Raw genomic sequence first — 8,140 nt, forward strand, 5'->3', positions numbered from 1 at the left:
CAATCCTCTAATGATGAGCTCAATAGTTCTAAGATTGCGAATCATGTCAATATCTTCATCTAGGGTAGGATGCAAAGGATCAATATGAGGTGCACAAGGACTAGCAATATACTTGTTCAAATGATATTGATTGAAGATTACAAGCATCTCATTTTTTCACTCGTGAAAATACTCTCCATCAAGAATAGGCACTCTATGTCTAAGACTCCCTAAGGTAGACACATCCATCTTCCTCCAATGGTGATTAAACCAAGGCAATGGAGACCAAAGCTCTGATACCACTTGTAGGATCTAGAAGTAGATGTGTCTAGAGGGGGGTGATTAGACACTTAATGCTAAAGTTGCTATTTTTAACCTTTTTCGGTTTAAGTGGAGTTTAGGCACAATTTCAACAAACACAATACATATCAAGCAAGCATGCAAAGAGTATATGAGCAGCGGAATGTAAAGCATGCAACTTGCAAGAATGTCAGGGAAAGGGTTTGGATAGTTCAAATGCAATTGGAGACACGGATGTTTTTCCCGTGGTTCGGATAGTGGTGTTATCCTACATCCACATTGATGGAGACTTCAACCCATGAAGGGTAACGGTTGCGCGAGTCCACGGAGGGCTCCACTCATGAAGGGTAACGGTTGTGCGAGTCCACGGAGGGATCCACCCACGAAGGGTCCACGAAGAAGCAACCACCCACAAAGGGTCCACGAATTAGCAACCTTGTCTATCCCACCATGGCCATCGCCCACGAAGGACTTGCCTCACTAGCGGTAGATCTTCATGAAGTAGGCGATCTCCTTGCCCTTACAAACTCCTTGGTTCAACTCCACAATCTTGTCGGAGGCTCCCAAGTGACACCTAGCCAATCTAGGAGACACCACTCTCCAAGAAGTAACAAATGGTGTGTAGGTAATGAACTCCTTGCTCTTGTGCTTCAAATGATAGTCTCCCCAACACTCAACTCTCTCTCATAGGATTTGGATTTTGTGGAAATAATATTTGAGTGGAAAGCAACTTGGGGAAGGCTAGAGATCAAGATTCATATGGTAGGAATGGAATATCTTGGTCTCAACACATGAGAAGGTGGTTCTCTCTCAGAACATATGAGTTGGAATTGTGTATGTGTTCTGATGGCTCTCTCTTTGAATGAAGAGGAGGTGGAGGGGTATATATAGCCTCCACACAAAATCCAACCGTTACACACAGTTTTCCAATCTCGGTGGGACCGAATCAACAAACTCGGTCGGACCGAAAAGGTAAACCTAGTGACCGTTAGAGATTTTCGGTGGGACTGACATGCAACTCGGTAGGACCGATATGGTTAGGGTTTGGGCATAACGTAATCTCGGTGAGACCGATTACACAAACTCGGTGAGACCGATTTTGGTAATTAGCTAACTAGAGAGTTGGTCAGGCAAACTCGGTGGGACCGATTTGCTCTTTCGGTGAGACTGAAAAGTTACAAAAAGAAACACTGAATTTACATTGCAATCTCGGTGGGACCGATTCGCTTTTTCGGTGAGACCGAAAAGTTACGAAAGGGAAACAGAGAGTTTGCAATCCCATCTCGGTGAGACCGAGATCCCTATCGGTAGAACCGAATTGCTAGGGTTTGGCAGTGGCTTATGACAAGTGAAACTCGGTGGCGCCAGATAGAAAGAATCGGTAGGACCGAGTTTGGCTTAGGGTTTAGGTCATATGTGGAAGTGGGAAAGTAGCTGAGGATTTTGGAGCATATCATTAAGCACATGAAGCAAGAGGCTCATTAAGAAACACCTCATCCCTCCTTGATAGTATTGGCTTTTCCTATGGACTCAATGCGATCTTGGATCACTAAAATGTAAAATGAAGAGTCTTGAGCTTGAAGCTATAGCCAATCCTTTGTCCTTAGCATCCTGAAGGAGTTCCCACAACCTTTAGTCCATGCCACTCCATTGTTGAACTTATCTGAAACATGCTAGATAGAAATGTTAGTCCAACAAGAGATATGTTGTCATCAATTATCAAAACCACCTAGGGAGCACTTATGCTTTCACTCCTCCTCCGTTCCGTCAGCCGTATCAGCAGAAGAGAAAAGGTGGCAGTGGTTCTTCCCACCCACCCAACCCTGGCTTTCAGAACAAGACTTCGTCTCAAGCTCCAAGATCGAGTGCTTCGTATCACCGTCCACTTTTAGAGGTCACGTGCAACAAGTGCCAACAGAAGGGTCACTATGCCAACAAGTGTTTCAACCAGAGGCGTCTTCCTCCTCCTCCTCCTCCTGTCAGATCGGCAAGTCCAGCTGTGGTCAAGCATAACCCCAAGCACGCCAAGGTCAACTTGATGAATGCAGCTCAGGCATAGGACTCGCCAGATGTGATTATGGGTAACTTTCCAGTTAACTCTATTCCAGCAAAAGTTCTTTTTGACACTGGTGCATCACATTGTTTCATGTCAAGATTATTTGTTTCCAAGCATGACTTCGTTTCACAAATGTTGGGTAAACCTATGGGAGTGGTTTCTCCGGCTAAGTCTATGAGGGCTACTTCAATAGTCCCGGATGTTTCTATCATGATGGGTGATTTCAAGTTTCTGGCTTCTCCAATGGTTCTTGGTAACTCGGATATTGATCTTATTCTCGGAATGGATTGGCTTTCTAAGCACAAGGCTCAGCTTGATTGTGCAGCCAGGTAGATTCAATTAACTCATTCGTCTGAGGATGTAATTGTCTTTGCCGCGAATGACGATACTATTCGTCTGTTTTCTCTCAATGAGAAGGGTGAACTGGATGCTATCTCGCAAATTCCAGTCGTTTGCGAATATCAAGACGTCTTTCCAGAAGAGCTTCCAGGAATGCCTCCGCACCGGCCAGTTGAATTTGTTATTGATCTTGAGCTTGGCACGGAACCTGTGTGCAAGCGTCCTTACAAGCTCGGACCTGAAGAGTTGAAGGAGCTGAAGAAGCAACTCGATATTCAAGAGAAAATGGGTCTCATCCGGCGTAGTTCTTCTCCGTGGGGTTGTGGGGTTCTTTTTGTGAAGAAGAAGGATGGAACGGACCGACTTTGTGTTGATTACCATCCATTGAACAAGAAGACCATCAAGAACAAGTACCCACTTCCCAACATCAATGAGCTGTTCGAACAACTCAAAGGTGCCCAAGTATTCTCCAAGCTTGATCTCCATATGGGTTATCATCAGATTCGAATCCGTGAGCAAGATATTCCCAAGACGACTTTCAGGACAAGCTATGGTTCATATGAATACACTGTCATGTCTTTTGGCCTCATCAATGCTCCTCCGACGTTCTCTCGAATGATGAACTTCATCTTCAACGCCTACACCAATGACTTCGTTTTGGTCTATCTCGACGACATTCTGGTTTTCTCGAAGAACAAGGAAGATCATGCCAAGCACTTGCGTTTGGTTCTTGATAAGCTCAGGGAACATCAGTTCTACGCCAAGTTGCCAGTGTGAATTTTGGCTCGATGAGGTTCTTTATCTTGGTCATATCATCTCTGCCAAGGGCATTGCCGTGAATCCTGAGAAGGTGTCTGCAATTGTGAATTGGGAACCTCCTCAGAACGTGAAGCAACTCCGTAGCTTCCTCGGTCTCGCAAGCTATTGCCGAAGATTCGTTGAAAACTTTTCTAAGATCGCGAAGCCTCTCTCAAATCTTCTCCAGAAGCACGTCAAGTACGTTTGGTCTCCGAAGTGTGACATTGCTTCCAACACTTTGAAAGAGAAATTGATCACTGCTCTAGTTCTGACTCTGCCTGATGAATCCAAGCCATACGAGGTCTTTTGTGATGCCTCTCTCCAAGGTCTTGGCGCAGTATTGATGCAAGAGAAGAAAGTTGTTGCTTATACCTCCCGCCAGTTGAAGCCTGATGAGAAGAACTACCCCACTCATGATCTCGAGTTGGCGGCAGTTGTGCATGCTCTTTTGACTTGGAGACATCTTCTATTGGGAAGAAAAGTGGACATTTTCACTGATCACAAGAGTCTCAAGTACATCTTCACTCAGCCTAATCTCAAGCTCAGGCAAACTCGATGGGTCAAAATGATTCAAGAGTATAATCCGAGTATCGAGTATACTCCAGGCAAGGCCAATGTGATTGGTGACGCATTGAGCAGAAAATCTTACTGCAACAGTCTGATTCTCAAGCCTTATCAACCCGAGCTTTGTGAAGCTTTCCGCAAACTTAATCTGCAAGTTGTTCCTCAAGGTTTCCTCGCCAACCTTCAAGTCTCTCCTACCTTGGAAGACCAGATTCACCAAGCCCAGCTTCTTGATGCTATGGTGAAAAAGGTGAAGATTGGGATTGCCAAGAGTCAACCCAAGTACAAGTGCTACCGCCTTGATGACAAGGACACTCTCTTCTTCGAGGATCGTATTGTGGTACCCAACGGTGACCTCCGTAAAGTGATCATGAACGAGGCTCACAATTCTCTCCTCTCCATCCACCCTGGGAGCACGAAGATGTATCAGGACCTTAAGCAAGCTTATTGGTGGACTCGAATGAAGCGCGAGATTGCTCAATTTGTGAATGAATGTGATGTCTGCAGAAGAGTGAAGGCAGAACACCAAAGGCCAGCGGGTCTCCTCCAACCTCTTTCCATTCCAGAATGGAAGTTTGACCACATTGAAATGGACTTCATGACTGGGTTTCCAAGGTCCAAGCGTGGCAATGATGCTATATTCGTTGTCATCGACAAACTCACCAAAGTGGCTCACTTTCTGCCTATCAAAGAGTCGATCACTGCAGCTCAATTGGCGGAACTCTATACCTCTCGAATTGTCTCTCTGCACGGTATTCCTCAAGTGATATCTTCAGACCGTGGCAGCATCTTTACCTCGAAGTTTTGGGATTCTTTTCAGAAGGCCATGGGCACCAACATCCGCTTCAGCACAGCTTTCCATCCTCAAACTAGCGGTCAAGTCGAGCATGTCAACCAGATTCTTGAAGATATGCTCAGGGCTTGTGTGATCTCCTTCGGCATTAAGTGGGAGGATTGTCTTCCTTATGCTGAATTCGCCCACAATAACAGTTTTCAAGCAAGTTCGGGCAAGGCCCCATTTGAAATTCTGTATGGCAGGAAGTGCCGTACCCCTCTCAACTGGTCTGAAACCGGTGAACGTCAGCTTTTGGGTAATGACTTAATCACAGAGGCAGAGGAAATATGCAAAGTCATTCGTGATAACCTCAAAGCAGCCCAATCCCACCAGAAGAGCTACTATGATAGTAAGCACCGTGATTTGGATTTCGAGATCGGAGATCATGTTTACCTCCGCGTCTCTCCTATGAAAGGTACTCGTCGCTTTGGTATCAAAGGGAAGCTTGCCCCCAGATACGTGGTACCTTTCAAGATTGTCAGCAAGAGAGGCGACCTCGCCTATCAACTCAAGCTTCCTTCAAACTTTGCAAATGTTCATGACGTGTTCCATGTCTCTCAGCTCCGAAAGTGCTTCAAGACTCCTGACCGCACCGTCAACTTCAAGGACATTGAGCTCCAAGAAGATCTGTCTTATCGTGAGCACCCAGTTCCTATTCTTGAAGAGACTGAACGCAAGACTCACAACAAGTCAATCAAATTTATAAAAGTCAAGTGGTCACACCATTCCGACCGGGAAGCTACCTGGGAACGCGAGGATCACCTCCGTTCTGAGTACCCGGCGTTCTTTCAGTCCTAGATCTCGGGACGAGATCCTTTTGTAGTGGTGGAGTGTTGTAACACCCCGGATGTAACTTTCCCAATTTGTACTCCAACTCTTGCCATTTCGGCGTTAAGTTATTTTATTTTCTCGGGTTCGGGTTTTTTGTCTCCATGTGTTGTATCGTTGTCATGCATCTCATATCATGTCATCATGTGCATTGCATTTGCATACGTGTTCATCTCATGCATTCGAGCATTTTTCCCGTTGTCCGTTTTGCATTCCGGTGCTTCGTTCTCCTCCGGTGGTCATTTCTAGCTTTCTTTCGTGTGTGGGGGTTAAACATTTCCGGATTGGACCGAGACTTGCCAAGCGGCCTTGGTTTACTACCGGTAGACCGCCTATCATGTTTCGTATCATTTGGACTTCGTTTGATACTCCAACGGTTAACCGAGGGACCGAAAAGGCCTCATGTGTGTTGCAGCCCAACACCCCTCCATTTTGTCCCAAAACCCACCTAAACCTGCTCCATCATCTAGAGCGTTCGATCACGATCGTGTAGCCAAAAACCGCACCTCATTTGGACTCTCCTAGCTCCTCCTATGCCTATTTATAGATCCCCTTCCAAAATCTCGGGTCTCCTCTTCCCCGAAACCCTAAAACTTCCATCTCCGTGCCGGACATGTCTGCCCCGGGCCGGACACGCCGCGGCTAGCCACTCACCGGCCGCCAAGTGGCACCGGCGCCCACTTCGCCGCCACGGGCCCTCCCGCCCTCCATCCGGGCCGAGCCGGATCCACGCCGCGCTGCCCCGTCCCCAACCTCGCGCGGCCGCCTCCCGCGTCCCGCCGCCGGCGAGCTCGGCTCCGCCGCCCGGTCGCCGCACCCCTGGCCGCCCCGCGCCTCCGCATCACCCTCGCCGCCGGGAGTGTTCCGGCGAGCTCCTCCGCCCTTCCGGCCCCCCTCCGAAGCCGGGCGGCCTCGCCTCCCTCCTCCACGCGGAGAACTCCAGCCACCACCATCCTCGTCGCCGACCAGCCCTCCGGCGAGCCCGGATCCAACCTCGGGAAGCGTGCGATCCAGATCTGGAATATTAGGGTTGACCCCATTTTTTCTTCCAAGTCCCTAAATTTTTCAGTTTCATATGCCCATGTTCATAGCCCAATAACTTTGCATCCGTAGCTCCGATTCATGCATATAGCATATCAAAATGTTCATCTCAGAGAGTACATCATTTCATTCCATTGCATCATTTTCATTTGAGTTCATCTTGATGCCCGAAATGCTGTTAGAAGAGGGCTACTTGAGTTATTTGTCAGATCTGCTAGTCCATTTAGCTTTTTGTCATTTTTGCCATGATTGTTGTGTGCATGATATGCCCTGATGCTCTACATATGTTTTGTTAAGGGTTTTGTCATCTTTCCAGAGGTGCAACCCATGTATTTTTGTGATGTGTGTGGTGACTAGCACAAGCTTGCAAAGTGGTGCACTTGGTAATTCTGTTTTCAGGGACTTAGCAATTCTACCAAGTCCTTGAGCTGTTTATCTCATATGCTCATATGTTCTTGTTGTTTCCTAGTGATCCGTGCCTCTTTTGAGGATGATCAGTAAGGATGTTTTGTTAATCTTGTAGTGCTCTAGCCATCCATGTCTTTGTTTTCAATTATGGAGCACCCTAGCTTGAGTCAATCGAGCTCTACTTTTGCTACTTTGTGAATCTGGGCAGATTGTCAACTTGTTTGCAATTTTGCTGATGATGTTGTAGTTGATCCGTCATTGCTATGATATTGTTCTTGCCATATCTAGCTTGCATTTTGTGTATTATTGATGGATGTAAGCTTAGCTTATCATGACTTGCACCGTAGTGAGTGCATCGAGCTCGTAAACATGCCTACTTGAGTTATGTTTCAGCATGTGCCAGTTTTTACTAAGTCTGAAAACTGATTATGTTTTTGCTATGTTCACATGCTTGCAATTGTATTTTCTGATCCCTTTTGGCTCAAGGTTACTAAGGGACTTTTGTTAATCTCTTTGAGTAGCTCCATTCCATGCTCTACTTTGCCATGTTCAGGTCCTGTAGCATGTAGTTTTGGTGCTCCAAAGTGGGCTACCTGATCTGAAATTCCAGACAAGTGTTAATTTCACTAAGTCCGAGATCTGTTTGCCATATGCATTTTTGCCATGCTTGTTTGAACCTGTTAATGGATGAATTGGCCGTAGCTCAGTGCTAGACTTTTGTTAAGCATCTTGAATGCATCCCTTCCATGTATTTTGTTGTCATGTTTGGATGCTGTAGCATGTTCATCTCATTGCATTTAGATGCCTACTTGCTGTAAATCGCAGACCGGTGTCATATTTGAATCGCTTGCCATTTCCAAACCGTAACTCCGATTCCGGCGTTCTTTATATCGTTTTCAAACGATTTCATCTCATATTTCCAGTGGCACACTTGGTTTTCCAAGTTGAGGCAGGTTCTTGCATTGCCTATCATATCTTGCATTTTGCATCCC

This window comes from Triticum urartu, chromosome 3A (assembly GCF_056163025.1).
Source record: "Triticum urartu cultivar PI428250 chromosome 3A, HENAU_Tu73, whole genome shotgun sequence".
NCBI classification, from domain to species: Eukaryota; Viridiplantae; Streptophyta; class Magnoliopsida; order Poales; family Poaceae; genus Triticum; species Triticum urartu.